This window comes from Alexandromys fortis, unplaced genomic scaffold (genome assembly GCF_014885135.2).
Source record: "Alexandromys fortis isolate MF-2015 unplaced genomic scaffold, M_Fortis_MF-2015_v1.1 scaffold_59, whole genome shotgun sequence".
In the NCBI taxonomy this organism is placed as follows: Eukaryota; Metazoa; Chordata; class Mammalia; order Rodentia; family Cricetidae; genus Alexandromys; species Alexandromys fortis.
Window position 1 is genome coordinate 2,896,370 of NW_026067943.1, and position 21,936 is coordinate 2,918,305.

Genomic DNA, 21,936 nt, shown 5'->3' on the forward strand with positions numbered 1-21,936 from the left:
CCTCTTCTGGCCTCCATGGAAACTGTACTCATGTGGTACACATGCACACAAGCAGGCAAAATACTCACGCTCATAAAATAAAATAATTCAGGGCCATCAATAGCAGTTATAAAGCCAGTTTAGCCAACATGACACCATTTCAAAAAAAAAAAAAACACACAAAACAAAAACCTCAGTCATAACAAAAATAATAATCACATAAATGAGGAAATAGTGCAATAGATTTCAGGTGAGGCAAGACAGATAAAAGTAGAAAGGGTGGGCCAAGATGGCAGTGTTAAATAGCTCCCTTGTCCAATCCACTCACTTGGGTTACTCTACCAAGCTCTCACCAGCCCAGTTTGGGAGGGGGTGGGGCAAGTCTGAGCCAATCATCTCACTGCATTTCTTTGGTGATAGTGATTGACTAGGAGAGCAGCACAGGCCCCATAGCAGACCAATCAGAGGCTTTGGGTTCAGTAGGCAACTGGGAAGGCTTGGTCTGCTCAGTCCCCTCCCCCCCCCCCCATGTATTAGGTCTGCAGCTTGTGCAGAGCTGTTTGAGTTGTGTGACCCTTGACACCTCCAGGCTCGACCTGGTTATTAGATGACAGCGTTGACAAGGTTTGGTTGTTCTCAGTTCTGTCACTATATGTGGCCTATCCGGTCCCCACAGTGGGAAAGAGGCAAGAGCCTTGACAAGCCTTCCCCCAGTTCCAGTACAAGGCAGTGCTCCCTAAGCGCCAGGCTCCTCCCTCCCCAGAGTTCTGAAACTTGGATTCCACCCCACACCCATCCTCCATGTCTGGTGTAATGTCCCCGACAACACTGCCAGCAACCTCTCGTTCTACCGGAGCTGTTTCCAAGACAATAATCCCACCCCCTTGATGGGCATCAAGGAAACACTGTGCTCTGCAGCAGAACCAAGCCAGGAGAGCCAGAGAACTAAATAGTCTGAAGATACACCTAGGCATACAGATGAAAAGTCAAGTGCAGACCCCCACTCCCCAGGGGACAACAGGAGCTGGAGACTAACCATGGAAGCTTTAGGCCCCCATGGGCATTGAAATTCTGGTGTTAGACATTGTTGAAATCAAAAAGTAGGCATGAGACTAAGCCCTTTGGTGCTCTGTCGTTGATTGGAAGGGAGGAGGAGAAAGAGGAAGAAAAAGAGAAGGAAGAGGAGGAGGAGACTTTAATGTCTGTCTCCCTACATGCCCTGTTTGTCTCTCCATCCCTGGGCTCAGATTCTCCAGCGAAAGGCAGGAGTAGGGTTAGAAGCTGACAGGGGACAGACACACACACCCTCCCTGCAGTTGCTTCCCAGCCCTCCTCTCCCTAGGTGCCAGAGTGGCTGGCCTCACTGTAGTCTGTTTTTGCTCACTCCTGGTGCATTCTCATCTCCATGGAAACCGCTCCTGTATCCCAGCTCCAGCTTCCTCCCCCTTCCCAACACGGGCACTGAGACCTCAGTTAGATTCTCTCCCCTGTGCTTTTGAGTTCTCATTTCCTCTCTCTCTCTCTCTCTCTCTCTCTCTCTCTCTCTCTCTCTCTCTCTCTCTCACACACACACACACACACACACACACACACACACACTTCTCTCTCATTTCATCTCAGCTGGTCCCTCATTTCCTCTTTTCTTTTGCCTTTGTCTCCATCTTTTCCTTCCCTTTCTCCCCCACACCTCCCTTATGGTGCTCCAGTCTGTGCTTCAACTCTCCTCTCTCCCTTTTCATTAACATTTGATCTCTCTATTCCTTCTTTTTTCTTTCATCTCTGTATCTATCCTCCTTACCCTGTTCTCTCTCCTCCTCCTCCTCCTCCTTCTTGAACCTTTCACAACTAAATTTCTGATATCCTTAACCCCACACTGGGCCCACAGAAACAGTGTGTCACAGATAGAGGCAGGCATGATGTCTATCTTCAGCATGAAGGGAAGTATAAAACCAAGTCATCCCACTGATTGTCATACATGTGAAGGGCTGTCTCAAAGGATCAGACTGGGGGCAGAGGCCAGAGCATCAGGGGCAATGGGAAGATGCTGAGACAACCTCCCTGCCTCCTTGGCTCGGCAGAGCATCAGATGGTGGCTTTGGGGCCTCGGTGACTTCTCGAGCAATGGGAGAGAACAAGCAGTCAAACCACTTGAGAAACGCCAGGCTGAGATGGTTTTTCTTTGTCTGGAGGAAGGGAAGTGATCAAAAGAGGTTATCCTTGCCCAAGAATCTCAGCCTTCAGGGAATGGCACACCACAGACAAGGCAGGCTTACCCACCTGCAGGATGAGGATTCCAAGACCGTGGTCTGTGGACTGCACCTTTTGGAACTCAGGAGCTGGCTGAAGTGCCAGCTGCTCCCAAGTCTGATATCCAGGGGCAGGATGTAGCATGCCACAGAGTTCAAGACAACCTGGACTGACACTCACGTGCAGGGCATAGCATGCCTCAAGAGTTCTCTACCTTCAGCGTAGAAACTTCATGGCAGGGGCTGCCCTGTCTACCCTGAGATGCTTAGCTTCATCCCTAGTCTCCACCCACCAGATCTCAGGGGGAAATACGTACTGTTGTTTTAAAATCCATCCAAATAATGGTTAGCATCCCTTGAGAGTAATGATTGCTTACTGAAAACCACTGGTGTAGAGGCAGGGGTTCCAGGATACAGCATCCCCAGTCATAAACCAGCTATCTTTCTGTCATTTCTGGCTTATGTCAGATCTGAGAGCAGGCACTGTGGCTTCAAGTTTTATAATTGCAAAGCTGTGATTTGGGGTCCAGAATGTGGACTGTCTTGGTGAAAGTTCCATTTGAGTCTGAGAAAAATATGTTCCCTGTGGCCATTGACTGCATGAGCCTCCAGCCAGTTCTGGATTCTGCTGAGTCAGTCATGTTCTGAGTGATTTCTCTGGCAGCTGGATTTCTTCTCTTTTCATCAATGTTGTATTTGAAAAGAGGGTCTCATATAGCCCAGGCTGCACACAAACTCACGGCGGAGCCAAGGAGGGCCCTGAACTACTAACCCCACTGCTTCTACTTCCTAACTGCCGTTACTACATACATGTAAGACCAAGCCCAGTTCATCTATTTACTGTTAATTCGTGTTTTTTGTAGGTGAAGTGGGTTTCTTGATGTTTCTATTTATGCACTTAGGCCACTGACACTCAGCATGATCGCTGATACTGCTAGACTCACACCTACCATGTTTATCACTGTCCTATGTGTTGCCCTTGCTATTTAATATTTTTTAAATAGACTTACTTATTTTATTTTATAAATAAAATTAAAAATGAATCTTTTAAAAAACCTAAGATGGGCAGTGGTTGCACATGGCTTTAATCCCAGTGCTCAGGAGGCAGAGGCAGGTGGATCTCTGAGTTTCAGGCCAAGCTGGTCTACAAAGCATGTTCCAGGACAGCAAGGGGTACACAGAAAAACCCTGTCTCAAAAAACAGACAAACAAAGCCTGGTGGTGGTGTATTTGTAATCCAAATCTCCAGGGAAGTGAAGGTAGGAAGATTCCTGGGAACCTCTGGTGAGCTAATTGGAGAGCCCCAGATCTCAATGAGTTAACTAGTCTCAAGCGAATAGGTGGATAGCTCCTGAGGAATAACACTTAAAGTTGTCCTTGGTCTTCACACTCACCTGCACACGCGCGCGCGCGCACACACACACACACACACACACACGTGTGCACATGCATATACAGATTTATATGGTTATTATGATACATCCATTTATTGGATATTGGGATTCAGTTTTTTTCTTCATATTATATCCTTAAGAAAATGGTTTGATAACAGAGTCATGAATAAGGCACTTTTAGAAATAATACCATCTTTACAGACTAATAATGAACAGCTGGCTGACGGGATTAATACCATTGAAAATCAAAAGTGCCTGAAAAATTAATACTATTGGAAAGGGTAGGGGGTTAGAGAGATGGCTCAGAAGTAAAGAGCATTGCCTGCTCTTCCAAAGGTCCTGAGTTCAATTCCCAGCAACCACATGGTGGCTCACAAGCATCTGTAATGAGGTCTGGTGCCCTCTTCTGGCCAGCAGGCATATACACAGACAGCATATTGTATACATAATAAATAAATATTAAAAAAAGAAAGAAAAGGATACCATTAATTTGACAGACAAAATTGAATCCATGTCAAAGGATTCATACTGTTGAATTTGACAATCAAAATTTGTTTAAAAGTTATGATAGGTTAGTAGATAGAGTATCTCTCCAGGATGGCAATCTGCATGCCATCCAAATAATGTCCAAGGATGAGTTGTTAGCTTTAAAGGAAAAACTTTAGACCTTGGAATCACATGTGCTATGTTCCTCAGTAAAATCACTAAGAAATATATATAGGCCAGAAGATTCAGGCTTTACAAAAGACAGTAGTAAAAATATTTGAAATGATTGAGGAAATTACTGGAGTTGATGAACAGGAAAAGAAGGGACAAGGACAGGATTCAACATCACATCACCAGTAGCTGTCAGAGATGACTTACCCAGGGTTTTAGCTTTCTACCCTGTAATCTACTCTGACAAAGCATCAAGTTCTAAAGACCCAAAAGGATTCAAAGAAGGTAGCTGAATACTTATAGGAATGAATGATCTAAAAGAAATTAAGCAAGCTGTTGTAATTTATGACTTGTATTCTGCATCTGTTAGGGAGATGATAAAGACATGGGCTTCTAGCATTAAAGCTACACCACATGATTGGCTTCAGTTAGTGTCAGCAGTCCTGGATGACGGGCCTCAATTGATGTTTAAATGCTATTTCAGAGGACAGGTGAAAATTTTAGAACAACAGGAAAAAGCAAAAGGACTTGAGACTTCCCAAGATCAAATTCTTGGTGAGGGCAATTATGCTGACCCACAGGTTCAAGCTCTTTACAATGAACAAATCTTGTTCCTATGCCACAAAGCAGCCTTAAATGCTTGGGACAGGTTTCAAGAAGCAGGAAAATGAATTGAATCATAAACCAGGGTTAAACATGGCTAGAGAGAACTTTTTAGTAACTTTTAAAAAGATTAACTAAGGCTGTACAAATCGGAGTAATACCTAGATGCTAGATGAGTACTTATTGAATCTCTGGCTTTTGAAAATGCCAGCTTAGAATGCAAAAAGATACTTGGGCCTTTAAAGGTTAGATCAGCACCAATGGATGAATGAATCCTTCATGCAATGAACACTGAGACATTTGATTAAAATACTGAATCTTGGGTAGGAGAAGCAATTTCCAAAGATATGAGGAGACATCAATATGCCAAATGTTTTAATTGTGGTAGAATAGGACATCTAAGAAGGGAATGTAGACAAGGAATTCTTAGGAATAATATCTCCTCTGGGAATGGCAAGAATAGGAGGACTCAGCCTTCAGGTATATGTAGGAGGTGTGGCAAAGGTCGACATTGGACCAATGAATGTAGATCAACAAAAGACAGACAAGGCAACCCAATACCATTGGGAAACTCTTTGAGGGGCACTATTGGGAAACTCTTTGAGGGGCCTCTCACAGGTCCCCAAGCCAAAAGTGGCCCAGTCATTCCCAGTCACTCTGGAGAACATGTCTCACTAGGAAAATTTAAAAAATCCAGAGGCTTCTGTAAAAGAGCATAGTGTTACAGATGGTGGCATAAACATGGGGGGTTAATCAAAAATTCCTACAGGAAATAAGAAATGTATATTCTGGCAGACTTCTATAAATGATCAAAGACCAAAGCTAAGAGTGCATAAAATGGCATTATAATTGTGGGTTTGATGACACAGGTGTGGACATAAGTATCATTACTACAGAATCTTGGCATCCAAATTGGCCTCTTCAAGAGGCAGATGTTCAATTACTAGGAATTGGAACCCTATCTCAAGTTAAACAAAGCATGAGTTGGGTTGAATGCATAGGGCCAAAAGGTAAGAGAGGAAGGCTGAGGCCATATGTGGCTAATATTGCAGTGAATTTATGGGGTCATTACCTGCTGCAGCAGTGGAATACCCAGATTAACTGCAGTCCTAGGAACTCATAATTCTAGGAAGGGTATTATAAGGTTCTATATACAAATGTCACAAGCCTGTACAAATGTCACAAGGCTGTACAAGAACACAAAGCAACTAGCAAACCTTTAGAGGTACCAACAGCCCTACCTTTCAAATGGTTAACTGAGAAACCCATATGGGTTAAACAGTGGCCATTAACAGAAGACAAACTGCAGGCTTCAGAAGAGCTGATACAGGAGCAACTAGATGCTCGCCATATTGAAGAATCAACCAGTCCTTGGAATTCTCCTGTATTTGATGTTTAAAAGAAATCTGGTAAATGGAGAATGGTGACAGATTTAAAGCTGTCAACATGGTAATTCAAACTATGGACCCTCTACAATCTGGGATTCCTCTGCCTTCTCTATTACCAAAAGGATGGCCTCTTATAGTTATTGATTTGAAAGATTGTTTCTTCACTATACCTTTACAAGATAAAGACAGAAAAAAATTTACCTTCACAGTACCTACTTATAATAATTCTCAGCCTACTAGGAGATATCAATGGATGGACTGTCTCCCACAGGGAATGCTCAATAGCTCCACCCTATGCCAATACTTTGTAAGTCAGCCATTGAAAATAATATGCAAGAGATTTCCTAAATCTGTAATTTACCATTACATGAATGACATTTTGCTATCTGATTCAAACATAGATATTTTAGAAAGAATGTTTGAAGAAGTAAAGAAAGTTTTACCAAAATGGGGATTAAAAATTGCTCCTGAAAAAATACAGAGAGAAGATTCTGTCAATAACCTAGGTTATAAGATAGGTTTACTGAAAATTAGAACACAAAAGGCACAAATTAGGAGAGATTGATTGTGGGCTCTTAATGACTTTCTAAGATTGTTAGGAAATATTTCCAGTCTATGATCAGCTGCTGGATAGCCAAAGGTCAGAAAGTTTTGAGACTTGTTTTTAGTTTGAGATTATTGTGCTTCTAACTCAAACAAAAGTCCCACCTAGTTGTGAATCAGAGTTCTGCTCTCTCAAGGCTATTGTCAACAGGTGTGGTTAGTTGCCAGACCTGTGCTCCTGAAATAGGGAAGTAGTTGGTTTCTGCCTAAAACAAAAGTCTAAGGATCCAACTAGATTCTAGTTCCTTTTATGGAAATTACTTGGGATTCCACCCAGGGAGTGGTTTGCTTACAGAGTGTTTGGTCTAGGGCAAGAGTCAAGGGCATGAGCAATGAATGTACCTGATGACTTTCAATTTGTATGTTAATTCAGTCCCTTTGTTCTACTCCTACCTTTTGAAATCAAGAGTATATTAAACTGTTGGAAAATTAAACACAGACGAATTTTAGTACTCACTGAAATTCCCTCGCAATACTATCCTATGTGTTTTTGCATTTTATTATTTTCATTCACATCTTTGTACTCTTTACTATATTTCTAATTCCCATGCCCCCATTCAGGAAGAAAGGTATTTTGTCAAGGCTCCCGACATTGGGATAATAATTCATTTAAACAGAACCTTAGATGGTGATAAAGACTTGAATAGTCCCAGATAATTAGCAGCTGAAACAAAAAAGGAATTGATTGTTGTTGAACAAAAATTACAGGAGGCACATATGGATAGGATGAATCCAAATCTTAATTGCAATTTAGTTATATTGCATTCCAGAGTCTCCTCTTCTGGAATTTTAATGCAAACAGAAGATATTGTCTTAGAATGGATATTTTTACCACATCAACCAAGAAAAAAATTAAAAACTTATGTGGGAAAATCTCTTAATTAATTATAAAAGGAAAATTGAGACTTCATCAACTAGCAGGCATAGATCCAGCAGAAATTATAGTTACTTTTACTGCTGAAGAAATTAAAAAATTATGGGAAGACAATGAACCATGGCAAAAAGCTTGGCTAATTTTTTTGGGAGAAATTAATAGCAATTATTCCAAAAGTGATAGACTTAACTTTATAAAGATTCTTCCCCAAATTGTAAATGATGCACCAATAACTGGAGCCTGTAATTCTATACTGATGCAAATAAATCAGGAAAGGTAGGTTACAAATCAGAAGATGTAAGTAAGGTGAAACAAAGACCTTATGATTCTGTCCAAATGGCAGAATTACATGCTATTATCATGGTACTAAGGGATTTTAAAGAACCTCTCAACTGATTCTCAAGATGCAGAAAGAGTTTCTGGAATGAACTTGTAGAGGAGATGTGCCGGCTAAGACTCCAAAAGGGTTATAAAACTCCCAAAGTACCAGTTATCCATGAAACCACACTTTTTAAAAGTTTATGGTGATTAATAGCAGCATGTTCAGTTTTGCTTATGTGAAAACACATTTGGGTAACTAGTCAGAAATAAAAACCAGCTATGGCCTTACTGAAGAAAGGAAAGAGTTGATTCATTATAATAAGGTGGAGGGGGAGCTGGTTTACAATAAACAATGTAAAACATTCTGAAAAAAAAAGATGCAGAAAGAGTTGTCTTGCATAATGAAACTGCTGAATTTATACCAGATGATGCAAAATTGATTTCATTATTCATACAGGTTCAAGATATAATCAGGAATAGGCTTTGTTCCATATACATAACACACATCTGATTCCATATGGGTCTGCCAGGTCCTCTAACACAAGGTAATGCAGAAATTGATTGATTATTGATTGGAAGTGTGCTGAAGGCCTCAGAATACCATAAGAAACATCATGACAAAAGCAAAAGTTTAAAGAAAATTTTCTATTACATGGCAACAAGTTATGGAGACTATAAAGAGACATACTATTTGCTCTTTCTATAATCAAACACTACTGCTTGCAGGGAGTAACCTAAAGGGTACTCAAAGGAATGAAATCTGGCAGATGGATTTGTTCCACTTTGTAGAATTTTAAAAGTTAAAATATGTACACCACACATTGACACTTATTCAGGTTTTCAGTGGGCAACTGCTTTGAGCTCAGAAAAGGCTGATTCAGTAATCACACATTTATTAGAAGTTATAGACATCATGGATATACCTGCACACATAGAGACAGATAATGGTCCAGCATATGTCTCTAAGAAAAATGAAATGGTTTTTTGCTTATTGTAATATAAAGCATATTACAGGTATACCACACAATCCTACAGGTTAGACAGTTATAGAAAGCTCAAATTGAACTATAAAGGATATGGTAAACAAACAGAAAGGGATGGAAGATACCCCCAGAAATAGATTACATAATGCTTTATTGACCTTGAATTTTCTTAATGCTAATGAGAAAGGAACAACAGCAGTAGAGAGACACTGGATAATAGAAATATCTTCTGAATTAAATCAGCTGGTGTATTTCAAGGATATCTTGACCTCACAATGAAAGCCAGGAGATGTGCTACGTTGGGGAAGGGGTTTTGTTCTTGTTTCAACAGTAGAAGAAAAGTTAAGAATACCATCAAAATTAATAAGATTCTGTTTGAAAAAGATAAATCACTTGACAAATGACGGCTCATCCACAGAGGTGACAACCAATCAGGTGGTAAGGAATCCTCATAATGGGTGGGGCATGGTTCTGCTCTTGTCTTTACAGGAAAATCACGTCTTTAAGAAGTCAAGAAACCCTGGATGTTTGGATGTTGACAGAAGGAAAAATAACTGTCCAACACGGATCATAAAGAAAAAGAAATATGACTTATAAGGACAGGTGATAAAAATATATACATTTATGAATATATAGAGCTGGCTTTGGTGTTGGGCAATGGCTCTGTCCTCTAAATTCAAACATGTTGTTAAAAGAAAATTTCAGAATTTCTGTCTCATGTCAGGAGCCATTTGGTATGGGACAGAAAGGAAAACAAATTTAGCAAAAAATATACATATCTTCATACCTATTTTTGTCTCTATTGTATCTTTCATTGAGTATATATGTTTGTATAAATAATGTCTAAGTTTTCTACAATGAACAATGAATTTTCCTGCAGCAATCTTTGAAGTTTTCAGGAAGAAGATGGGGCCCCACAACAACAACTCCACCTGATTGATATGACATCATGATGCTGGTAGCGCTACTTTAAGACCTGTTTTTGGGTACCAGCTGCTCAAGATGGTTCCAACTAGATTAACTGAAATCATGCACTTTTTTTTTTTTTTACAAGTTCTGGCCAGATCTCCAAATAGGAACCTCAGAAAAACCCCACCAAATACTCAGAGACTACTTGCAATTATACCAGACAGTAATCTTGGAACTTAACCACCATTTTACTTTCACAGTATCCCATAGAATGAATATTGCCCCCATGACAGCTGGAAGTAATTCTAGAAAACGTCATCCCTTCTCCCAACAAAGTTTGTCCTCAGGGTTAAGGACATCATTTAGGGGTTGATTATAACTGTTATAGGGTTGGGGGTTGGGGGAAAATTATGTAGGTTCAGGAAGATCTTTGGAAAAAAAGGGAAATTGGATGGGACAATAGATTAGTGTGAGTTTACTCACACTAATAATAGTGAGTAATGGAGTAAATAATTGTGAGTTATTATTTACATTGGTATAAATACAAACTTAATTTATATTGAATTAAATTATATTGAATATGTTCCTATTTTCATCTACAATATTTGTAGACCTAGGCAAAGTTATTTTGTCATAGTGTATGCATGCATGCTTCTACCTCTCCTTAAGACATTTTGTATATTGATACAATTTTAGGATATATTGATCATATTGCAATATACATGTTTACTTCTGATAAAGATACTTATACATTGTTTACATTTTGAAATCATTGTTCTCATACATTGCATAGTTGTTTAAAGATTGTTTAATAGTCTAATATGAAGCCTTAGTCTTTAAGTTATATAAGTATTAAGAATTATAGGTCAATAATCATCCATGTTTGTCATACTTATAGTTAGAACAATCAGGTTCTTTAGATACATAGAGATTGTATTCTGCATAAATAGGTAATCTTCAACCACTTCAAAGAGCTGTAGAATATGGCATTTAAATAACTTAGGGTTCTGTTGATATGAGACACAATTGCTCCTGGCAACACTGATATATTCCCAAGAGAATGTTGAACATCAAAGACACTCCACTTGGAGCTTGTTTTCTTCTTGGCAAAACTGGCCTTTGGGCAAGGAACTGTCCATGCATTGACCACTGACAAAATGTGCAATGTCCAGAAAGGACAAGCAGGATACAAGAAAAAAGACTGTCAAGCCTTGCCAAGACAGGGTAAGAAAGTTTTTGAAAAATTTCTTGCAACTGAAAATGGTCTGTCAGTTACTCTAGGTCTTAGCCAAAGTTGGTTGCTCCAACATTGCAAATGAAACTTTGGGTGATTGCCCAGGTATCAGTTGTCTCTGTCGTTTGTTGCACATTTTGGAAGTTGCTTGATTACACTTCCTGCTTGCTCAAGTAATATTATTTCCCTTCTTGGGTCTTCAATCGGGTTCAAGACTAGATAGTTGTAGTTATTTTCCTTGCATGACTTGGCCAAGTTATTTATTACACAAGACTTAAGGATAATTATTGAAACATTTATCACATGTTTCTTGCTTGATATATTTGTTCTTTTGTATATAATTTTGTATTAGGCTTAGAAGTCTCTTATTTAAACAAAAGCGGGAGGTGCTGTAGGAATTCCTATAGCCAGTAGCTTTTAAGTTACCCTCCCACCTGGGCGTGGCCTCATAAACTATAGACATTGATGTAAAGCATGCGTTCAGCCTCTTTCCCGGCTGCTGGAATCGGTTGCTGTTCCCTGTTCAAGTAGAGGATTTGATCTGTGAGTCTACCCCTAAATAAATAATCTTTTATTATACTCAATTCTGAGCTAGTGTGGGATTTCTTCTTTAGCATCCCTCTTCACACACACACAACTTGGTAAGACAGGTATACTTTAAAGAAAATTCCTTAGATTTCCTTGTTTTGAGGTCATGATCTTCCAGTTTTAGCCCTTGGAGTAGCAATGATGACAGGGAAATGCCACTGTGTCCAGCTCTCTTCTTCATTTTGAAGGATAGTTTCATGCAGTACAAGCTTCCAGGATGGGTGATGTACAGTGGCCGAGGACTTCCCAGGTATCTGCTGGCCTGGACAGTCACCAGCACTGGACTGAAAAGCCTCATCTCTCCTCACCTCATCCCAGGTGGTGCCTGCGCCTCCTGTCAGGACGGTCTCCTTCTATGTACTTTCCTCAGCTTCTCACTTGCTGCTTGTCCTCTACTGCCCAAATTCCTCTCTTAGCTTCCTTTTCTGGCTTCTCTGCTGCCTGTCCCGTGATGGATGGTGTTCTGAGATGGTCCCTCTTCTCCTTCCTCACCTTTTCCCAGGGTTCTTTGTTCACACTCAGGTTCACGGGATGATACCTCAGACCTTCCGCTCCACAATGGACCTCTCTCTTTTTGACTCCAAAGCAAAACATCTGGCCAAACTTGGACTCTCCCTTGCATATTCTCCAGGGCCCCCAAATTCAGCCCTTCCCCCAGAGGAACTTGTCTTGCCCTGTCACAAACATGGTCCTCCTCCTGTATCCTCTGAGGATGCTACTTCAGAGCCTCAGCCACTCACAAAGCAAGCTCCACACCTGCCTTACACCCAGCCCACAAAAACCCCCAATGGTCTCCCAAATGGGCTCCTCACCCTTCCACAGTCTCACATCTTTCCAGAACCATCACTTTCACATTCATCTTCTTGGCTCCCAACCTCCCAGGAAGCCTTCATACAATGCACCTTCCCAGCTGCCGCCACCGCCGCCATCTTCCTAAACCCATGCCCAGCCCTGCTCACTCACATTCCCAAAAGTGATCGCCATGACATGTAAATAAGACCCAACCTCTAAGGTTGGACTCCCAAGGTTCTTGTGAAGCTCCTCCTCTAACCCCTTCTACCTTTCACTTCCCCTTCCCTCTTCTAGCACAGTTATTTGACATGGGTCACACAACAATGATTTACAACCACGAGCATTTACTGAGCCAGGGACTCACTGTGCCTATAACAACCTTCCAATGGCTCTGCCGAGTGATTTCTATTTATCTCTGCCTAAACATGTTCCTCATGGATTACAAAAACTGATATGCAGTGTTGGCAGGGGGAACCTTTCAGAGGTGTCCAGGAGTTGATTCCCATAGAAGAATTCAGTCCTTTCTGCTCCCAGCCCTCTAACGCCTTTTGCATGTTATGGAGCAGCAAACAAGCCCTTGCCAGATGCCAGCCCCTCAGCCTTGTACTTCCCAGCCTCAAGAACCATTAACCAGCTGGGTACACTCAATGGTAGAGCATGCTTGCCTAGCATGTGTGAGGCCCTGGTATCAATCCCTAGCACCATACACAGACATACTGTTTTTTCACGTACACATAATATTATAATTATAATTATGCTGGCCTGCCCTGTCACCTGGGTACCCTGTCCCTTTAAGAGACAAGCTCTGCCCACTCCCAATCTCCTCCTTCCCCCCCCCCCAAGGTAGGCTGATCTTGTGTTCTCTCTCTCTCTCTCTCTCTCTCTCTCTCTCTCTCTCTCTCTCTCTCTTTTGGTTTTTCGAGACAGGGTTTTTCTGTGGCTTTGGAGCCTGTCCTGGAACTAGCTCTGTAGACCAGGCTGGTCTCGAACTCACAGAGATCTGCCTGCCTCTGCCTCCCGAGTGCTGGGATTAAAGGCGTGCGCCACCATTGCCCGGCTCACTTTCTCTTCCTCTGTCCATTCTTCTTCTAAACAGGCAGCCTCTGCCTCTCCCTTCTCCTCCTTCTCTTCTTCCTCCTCCTCTTCTTCCTTCTCTTCTTCCTCCTCCTTCTCCTCCTCCTCCTTCTCCTCCTCCTCCTTCTCCTCCTCCTCCTCCTCCTNCTCCTCCTCCTCCTCCTCCTCTTCTTCTTCTTCTTCTTCTTCTTCTTCTTCTTCTTCTTCTTCTTCTTCTTCTCCCCCCTTTTCCTCTTCTCCATAACCCTCCTACCCTTATATCCTCCCAATACCCCCTAAATAAACTCTATACCTGAGTTCTTTGTCTGTCTCCCACCTGCCGCAGCCTCTCCCACCCTCAGTGAGACCTGCCAGGGTCACCCACACTGCCTTAAGTCATAACACACACTTTTGAAAAGGGTGTCTTGTGAGATACATCCAAGATCTCCAGGAAAAGAAAGGAGGGAAATTCTTGTTATACAGGCATAGTAGCACACACCTGTAACCCTAGCCCTTGAAGGGAATCACTGGCAGGCAAAGCATGAGTTGAAAGCTCATACAATGTCTGAGGCCAGCCTGGGTGACATGAGATTGTTATAAATAAACAAATAAAGACACACAAACATAACTGGGTATGTCACTTCATGCTGCATGATCCCAGAACTCAGGAGGCAGAAACAGGAGGATGCCTATGAGTCTGTGGCCAACCTGAGCTACATAGCAAAAGTCTGTCTTAACAAGCCAAAATAAGTAAATAAACTTGTGCTCATTATAAGTTTACCCATGTAACATCCTGTTTCTACAGTCCAAAGCCAGCTAAGACACTGTGAGTCTGCTCATTTAATATGAAAGGAAACTCAGAGATGATGTAAACTCCCTAAGGACTCGTAACTGGTGATACAATCGTAAGTCAGCACCAGGTACTGCTCCCTCTGAGGGAGTGGGTGATAGAGAGAGGGCTTCCATGTCATCTTCCACTCATCCACTCGACTGGACACTTGTGGGTGCATGGTGGCTCATGACTGTACTCCCAGCACTTAAAAGGCTGAGACAGGGGGATTGCCACAAGTTTCCGTCTAGCTGGGCTACATAGCAAGATGCTGTATATAAAATAAAAAGTACTAAAAACAAACAAGAAAGCAATAGGCACTTACTAGGCACCTACTATAGACATGCTGGGCACAGCCTTCTGACCCAAGACGTTCACTGTGTCACTTAGTAGGGGAGAAGCAAACAGATGCGGAAATGGCTGGGCTGGCAGTGGTAGTGAACTACGGCTGGGTCATTCTTCTTCTTCTTCTCCTCCTCCTCCTCCTTTTTCCTCTTTCTCTTCCTCTTCTTCTTTTGAGACAGGGCATCTCTGTATAGTCCTAGCTGTCCTTGAACTCATTTTGTAGACCAGGCTGGCGTCAAATTCAGACATCCTCCTGCCTGTCTCCCAAGTGCTGAGATTAAAGGTGTGCACCACCACTACCTGGCTGGGTTATTATTTTTCTGAAGGCTTCTTAATTTCATCTTCTCCCCATTTCTTGTATTTATCATCATCAACTACTTTAATCCCAGAGCAGTTTACTTAGGGCCTCTAGAAGAATAACACTAACCCGGAAGCTGAAAGGGAGCATCAATATTTTGCTGTGTTAACAACAACAATAATCTTACCGCGTGGGAGGAATCTACAGACAAAGTCAAAAGATAAAGACAGAACAAAATCTGCAACTCTGGTCACAAAGAGCTAACTTTTGTTTATTTACTTATTTTTTGAGCCAGAGTCTTACATAGTCCAGGCAGCCCCCAGACCTATGGAGATCTACTTGCCTTTGCCTCTTGGGTGTTGTGGTAAAGCTGTACTCTACTACACCCTGCCTATATTTTTTACTTTAATTTTTTTTAAACTTACTTTGGTGTGTGTGTGTGCTGCAGTACGCCACAGTACATGTGTAGGTCAGAGGACAACTTGAAGAGGCTGGCTCTCTCCTTCCACCATGTGGTTGTAGCCTCACAAAGGATGCTCAGGCAGAACTCGCTGCCCTAGCTGCTCTGCTCTGATTTGTGGGACTCAGAGCCCCAGACCTGGTTTTTAATGGGGGCAGGGGATGTGCATGTCACTGTGCATGAGCGGAGGCTAGAGGACCAGAGGAATCAGCGCTCTCCTTCCTCCCTGTGGGTTCCTGGCATTGCACTCAGGTCCCCAGGCTTGGTGGCAGCAAGGGCCTCTACCTACTGAGATACTTGCCTGCCCCCAGTTCTATGGCTGTTGTGTGGGATAATCTGTTAAGCAGCGATTGATACCTACCTGCAAGACATTCATGCTTTGTATGCTTTTTTTTTAAGTTTGCCTTTGCTTGTACATTTATGGAATTCTCCAGAGAAGTCACTCAACAATGGTCACTTCTGGCAGAAAGAAAGGATGGTGGGAATCAGGTGTGTGTGTGACTGCAGGCCTCTTTATCTTTCAGGTTCTCCGCTATGTGTGTTAAGCTTTCCAAACAGTCTATGAAAGTCTTGGGGGTGGGTAGAAATAATTTGCACGGAGTGGGGGGTATTTTGGTTTACAGACTGCAGGAACAGCATCCCATGTTGGGGAGGCACAGCAACAACAGCTCAAGCTAAGGCTACAGGTACCTAAGGCACTGGTCATGTGGTGTCAGAAACTGAATGATGAAAACCCAATTTTTCTAAAATGAAAGAAGTTTTTATTTATTTATTTATTTATTTATTTATTTATTTATTGCCTTCATGATAAAGGTATTGGAGAGAGCAGGGATACAAGGAACATACCTAAACATAATAAAGGCAATATACAGCAAACTACCAGCCAACATCAAACTAAATGGAGAGAAACTCCCAGCGATCCCACTGAAATCAGGAATGACAAGACATCACAGAAATCACAAGACAACGGTGTCCACTCTCTCCATATCTATTCAATATAGTTCTTGAGGTCCTAGCTAGAGCAATAAGACACCAAAAGGAGATCAAGGGGACACAAATCAGAAAAGAAGTCAAACTCTCACTATTTGCTGATGATATCATAGTTTACATAAGTGACCCCAAAAATTTCTACCAAGGAACTTCTACAACTCATAAACACTTTCAGTAATGTAGCAGGATACAAGATTAATTTTTTTAAAAAATCAGCAGCCCTCCTGTACACAGATGATAAATGGGCTGAGAAAGAAATCAGAGAAGCATCACCCTTCACAACAGCCACAAATAGCATAAAATATCTCAGAGTAACTCTAACCAAACAGGTGGAAGACTTGTATAACAAGAACTTTAAATCTTTGAAGAACGAATTTGAAGAAGACATCAGAAAGTGGTAAGATCTCCCATGTTCTTGGGTAGGTAGAATTAACATAGTAAAAATGGCATTCTTACCAAAAGCAATCTCCAGATTCAATGCAATGCCCATCAAAACCCCAGCAAAATTCTTAACAGTACTTGAAAGAACGGTACTCAACTTCACTAGGAGAAGCAAAAAACCAGGATAGCCAAAATAATCCTATAAAATAAAAGAACTTCTGGACGCATCACAATCCCTGACTTCAAACTTTACTACAGAGCTACAGTGCTGAAAACAGCCTGATATTGGCATTAAAAACAGACAGGAGGACCAGTGGAACCGAATTGAAGACCCGGATATTAATCCACACACCTACGAACACTTGATTTTTGGCAAAGAAGCAAAAATATAAATGGAAAGCATATTTAAGAAATGGTGCTGTCATAACTGGATATCAACATGTAGAAGAATGAAAATAAATCCATATTTGCCATCATGCACAAAACTGAAGTCCAAATGGATCAAAGGCCTCAACATAAAGCCAGCCACACTGAACCTCATAAAAGAGAAAGTGGGAAGTACACTTGAATGCATTGGTACAGAAAATTGCTTCCTAAATAAAACCCAAGTAGCACAGACACTGAGAGAAACAATTAATAAATGGGACCTCTTGAAACTGAAAAGCTTCTGTAAAGCAAAGGACACGGTCAACAAGACAAAATAGCAGCCTACAGAATGGGAAAAGATCTTCACCAGCCCCACATTAGACAGAGATCTGATCTCCAAAATATACAAAGAACTCAAGAGCCGGGTGGTGGTGGTGCACGCCTTTAATCCTTAATCCCAGCACTAGCTCCAGGACAGGCTCCAAAACCACAGAGAAACCCGTCTCTAAAAACCAAAAAAAANAGAACTCAAGAAATTGGTCATTGAAAGAACAACTAACCCAATTAAAAAAAAAATGGAGTACAGACCTAAACAGAGAACTCTCAACAGAGGAATCTAAATGGCTGAAAGACACTTAAAGAAATGTTCAACATCCTTAGTCATCAGAGATATGCAAATCAAAGCAACTCTGAGATTCCATCTTATACTTGTAAGAATGACCAAGATCAAAAGCACATAACGCCAGCCCAGCACTTGGGAGGCACAGGCAGGTGGATCTCTGTGAGTTCGAGGCCAGCTTGTCTACAAGAGCTAGTTCCAGGACAGGAACCAAAAAGCTACAGAGAAACCCTGTCTCGAAAATAAATAAATAAACAAACAAACAGAACCAACAAGAGAACCAAATCTAAAAACAAAGTTTTAATTTCTTTATTTTAGTACGTTATGTGCACGAGTATTCTGCCTGCCTGCACGTCTGCCCTTAGCTGTGGGATTCCCTCTTTGGACACCCTAGAGCGCCCCTCTGATCCAGTCACTTAGTGTGTGTGCCAGAGGCCTGAAGATCCCTTTCCTGTTTTGAGCTCTTAGACGCTGAGCAAAGTTTGTTGCCCGATGGCCCAGAGCCCAGCACAGTGATGTACACAGGAAAGGGGTGGTGTGACAGAGGATAGGAGGGAGAGGGAGACAAACATGAAGGAAGCCAGGGAAGAAGGGGGGGGGGGGGGGGGGGGAGGGAGGGAGGGAGGGAGGGAGGGAGGGAGGGAGGGAGAGAAAGAGAATATCCCTTCCATGTACACTTTAATGTATCAGTATATATCCAATGGAACTAAACAACTAATTTTACTGTATGAATAAAATCTAAAACCTATCCAGATGTGGTCACAGTGGGCCTGTATTCCAACCACTAGACAGGCTGAGACAGGAGGATCATTGCAAACTAAAATTCAACTTGGGTTACGTAGCAAGAACTTATATAAATAATTCTCAAAAGCAACCTAAACCAAAGTCCAAGGACACGGTAGGGGACGTGAGTTCTGTGCTTCTGTTATGGCAACCCCTATGACCCTGGTGACAGACACAGCTAGAAGCTGCTTACCTCGCATGGCACTAGCTGACACTCCCCTTCCACCCCCTCCCACCCCCGCCAGTCTCCACACACCAGGCAAGGCCTGATACACACACACACTCATGACCTGGTGAACCATGGCCTGGCATGTGCACACACTCATGACCTGGTGAACCGGGGCCAGGTTCATCTTCTTTCTGGGAACAGAGGAGAGGCCTAGGTTCCCATCTCTGTGACTATTCGGGTGTTTGTTCTCTTTGGGCTTCTTCCTTCATTCATAAAATGGAGGAGTTAGGCAAGCCAGTCACTCCCCAGTCTACTGTCAGCTGATGACTTTTCAAGTCTCACGGCCACTGCAGAGAGTTCAAACTCAGCGTCAGAGTCTTGACAAACAAACCGCTTGCCTCAGATGATCAAAAGTACCTGCTCCACACTGAGGAGAGGACCACGTTAAAACCACCGTTCCCCACTCCCCTCCAAAACAATAAAGAAAACTGTAGAGATCCAGGCTGTGGTGGTGCACACCTTTAATCCCAGCACTTGGCAAGTGAGTCTCTGTGAGCTTGAGGCCAGCCTGGTCTACAGAGTGAGCTCTAGCACAGCCAGGGATATACAGAGAAACCCTGTCTTGACAAAATAAAGGAATAAGAAGGAGGAGGAGGAGGAGGAGGAGGAGGAGGAGGAGGAGGAGGAGGAGGAGGAGGAGGAGGAGGAGGAGGAGGAGGAGGAGGAGGAGGAAGAGAAGCAGCAGTCCACATATTTCTATCATTCTCTTGGGAGCAGGCACAATAATAACTATTTTGCAGATGAAGAAACAAATTCAGAGAGACAAATGCATTTGACCAAGACCACACAGCTGAGAAGTATCAGCCCAGTGCTCTATTCTGTTAAATCTGAGGCACTAGGGCCGGGCGGTGGTGGCGCACACCTTTAATCCCAGCACTCGGGAGGCAGAGGCAGGCGGATCTCTGTGAGTTCTAGGCTAGCCTGGTTTACAAGAGTTAATGCCAGGACAGGCTCCAAAGCTACAGAGAAACCCTGTCTCAAAAAACTAAAAAAAAAAAAAAAAAAAAAAAAATCTGAGGCACTAGGGACTGAAGCCAAGGCCTTGTGCATGACAGACAGGCAGTCACAAAGGCAGAGTGCCAGCTCTTCTGCTTTTGTTTAGATAGGGTCATGGTGTAGCCCACACTGCCCCCAAACTCATCATCTCTGCCCCAGCTCTCGGTACTGGGATGTGCCACCACACCAGGCTAAGTCCTCACACGTCAGGCTTCAGGTTGGGTCTCCTGTCTGTTCCCTGTGGCTCTCCTCGCCCTGCTTCTGACACTGCTCACAGCTCTAACTCATCACCCGAGGATTCATTTCCCTTGGTCCAGTTCAGCGACAGAAGGTTTTGGATTCATCAGGACTCACATCAAGACTCAGCTCCCCTTTTGTCCCAGAAGTGTGAAACTAGACAAGCTATTGTGATGAAAAAAGGACGGGACAACGCAGACAGTGCAGAAACATCTAGCGTAGGACCTGGCCAGAGACAGCTCCATAGGTATAAACACTTGCCCCAAAGCCTGAAGAACAGAATTCAGTCTCCAAGACTTTGTTGACGCCCCGTGAGAGGCCTCACCCTCTCTGAGGAGTGAATGGGGGGGGGGGATGAGTGGGAAGAAGGTGGGAGGAGTGGGAGGAGGGGAGAACTGGGATTGGTATGTAAAATAATAATAATAATAAAAGATTGTTTAAAAAAATAAAAAGCCGGGTGGTGGTGGTGCACACCTTTAATTCCACCACTTGGGAGGCAGAGGCAGAAGGATCTCTGTGAGTTCAAGGCCAGCCTAATTTACCAGAGCAAGTACCAGGGCAGGCTCCAAAGCTACACAGAGAAACCCTGTCAGAGAAACCCTGTCTCAAAAAAACAAAAACAAAGAAAAAGAAAAAGCAAACAAACAAAAAATAAAAATAAAACAAAAAATCTTACTCATGATCCCTCTTTTCCAGTCTCTGTGGGGACCACCTTTCTCACTATTGGTTCACGCGTTTGCTACAGGGGTGAGCACCTGCGAGTCTTAGACAAAGTCACTGTGACTCATTAGAAGGTATCTTCCTGGCAGAAGCTGGGCTGATAGGAATCAGCCCTGGAACTTTCGCTGGCATCATTCTTTCTTTGTTTTTGTTTAGTTTTTGCTTTTTGAGGCATGGTTTCTCTATATAGCCCTGTCTGTCCTAGAACTCACTGTGTAGGCCAGGCTGCCCTTGAACTCACAAAGATCCTACTGCCTTTGCTTCTGCCTCTGCCTCCTAACTGCTGGGTTTAAAGATGTGTGCCACCACACCTTGCAGCTGGCATTCACTTTCCACAGCCATTGCTAACCTTGAACTACGCAAAGTCAGAGCTGCTGGTAGCTTTATTTCTTACCCTTAAGAGCGAATGGGATTAAACTGGACCAGCACAGAGGAACAAACAGAGGTGGGTGCCTCAGACGTGACCTGAGTATCCGGATCCACCCTGAAGCCAGAAACTCCAGATTTTCAAATCACGTGAGACAATAATCTCAGCACTCTTTATTTCGTTTTATTTATGACGGTGTGAGCTGAGTTTCTGTTGCCAAGCAAGCGCTCCCAGGCTGCTGACAGATATCATGACCCAAGCAGGCAGCAAGCTTTCTGAGAGCAGGGACCAACTTCATAGGCTTAAGATCCTTGGGGTCGGGCTGGAGAGATGACCCAGTGTTTAAGAGCACTGACTGTTCGACCAGAGAACCTGGGTTCAATTCCCAGCACCCACGAGGTAGCTCACAGTCATCTGTAATTCCACTTTCAGAGGATCTGACATGCGTCTGATCCCTGTGGACACCAGACATACATATGATGCAGTCACACATGCAGGCAAATATCTGTACACATAAATTTTTTAAAAAAGATCCTTGTCTTTTTTTTTTTTTAAATTTATGTGTCCTTGTCTTTGTGAGTTCGAGACCAGCCTGGTCTACAGAGCTAGTTCCAGGACAGGCTCCAAAACCACAGAGAAACCCTGTCTCAAAAAAAAAAAAAAAAAAAAAAAAAAAAAAAAAAAAAAGAAAA

The 21,936-nt window shown here is 42.6% G+C and overlaps 1 protein-coding gene across 1 annotated transcript in view; it reads right to left on the reverse strand.

The window, feature by feature from the left end:
- Lhfpl4 (LHFPL tetraspan subfamily member 4) overlaps positions 1-21,936 on the reverse strand; it is a 36,413-nt gene that overhangs the window by 7,668 nt on the left and 6,809 nt on the right. The window lies entirely within an intron of this gene.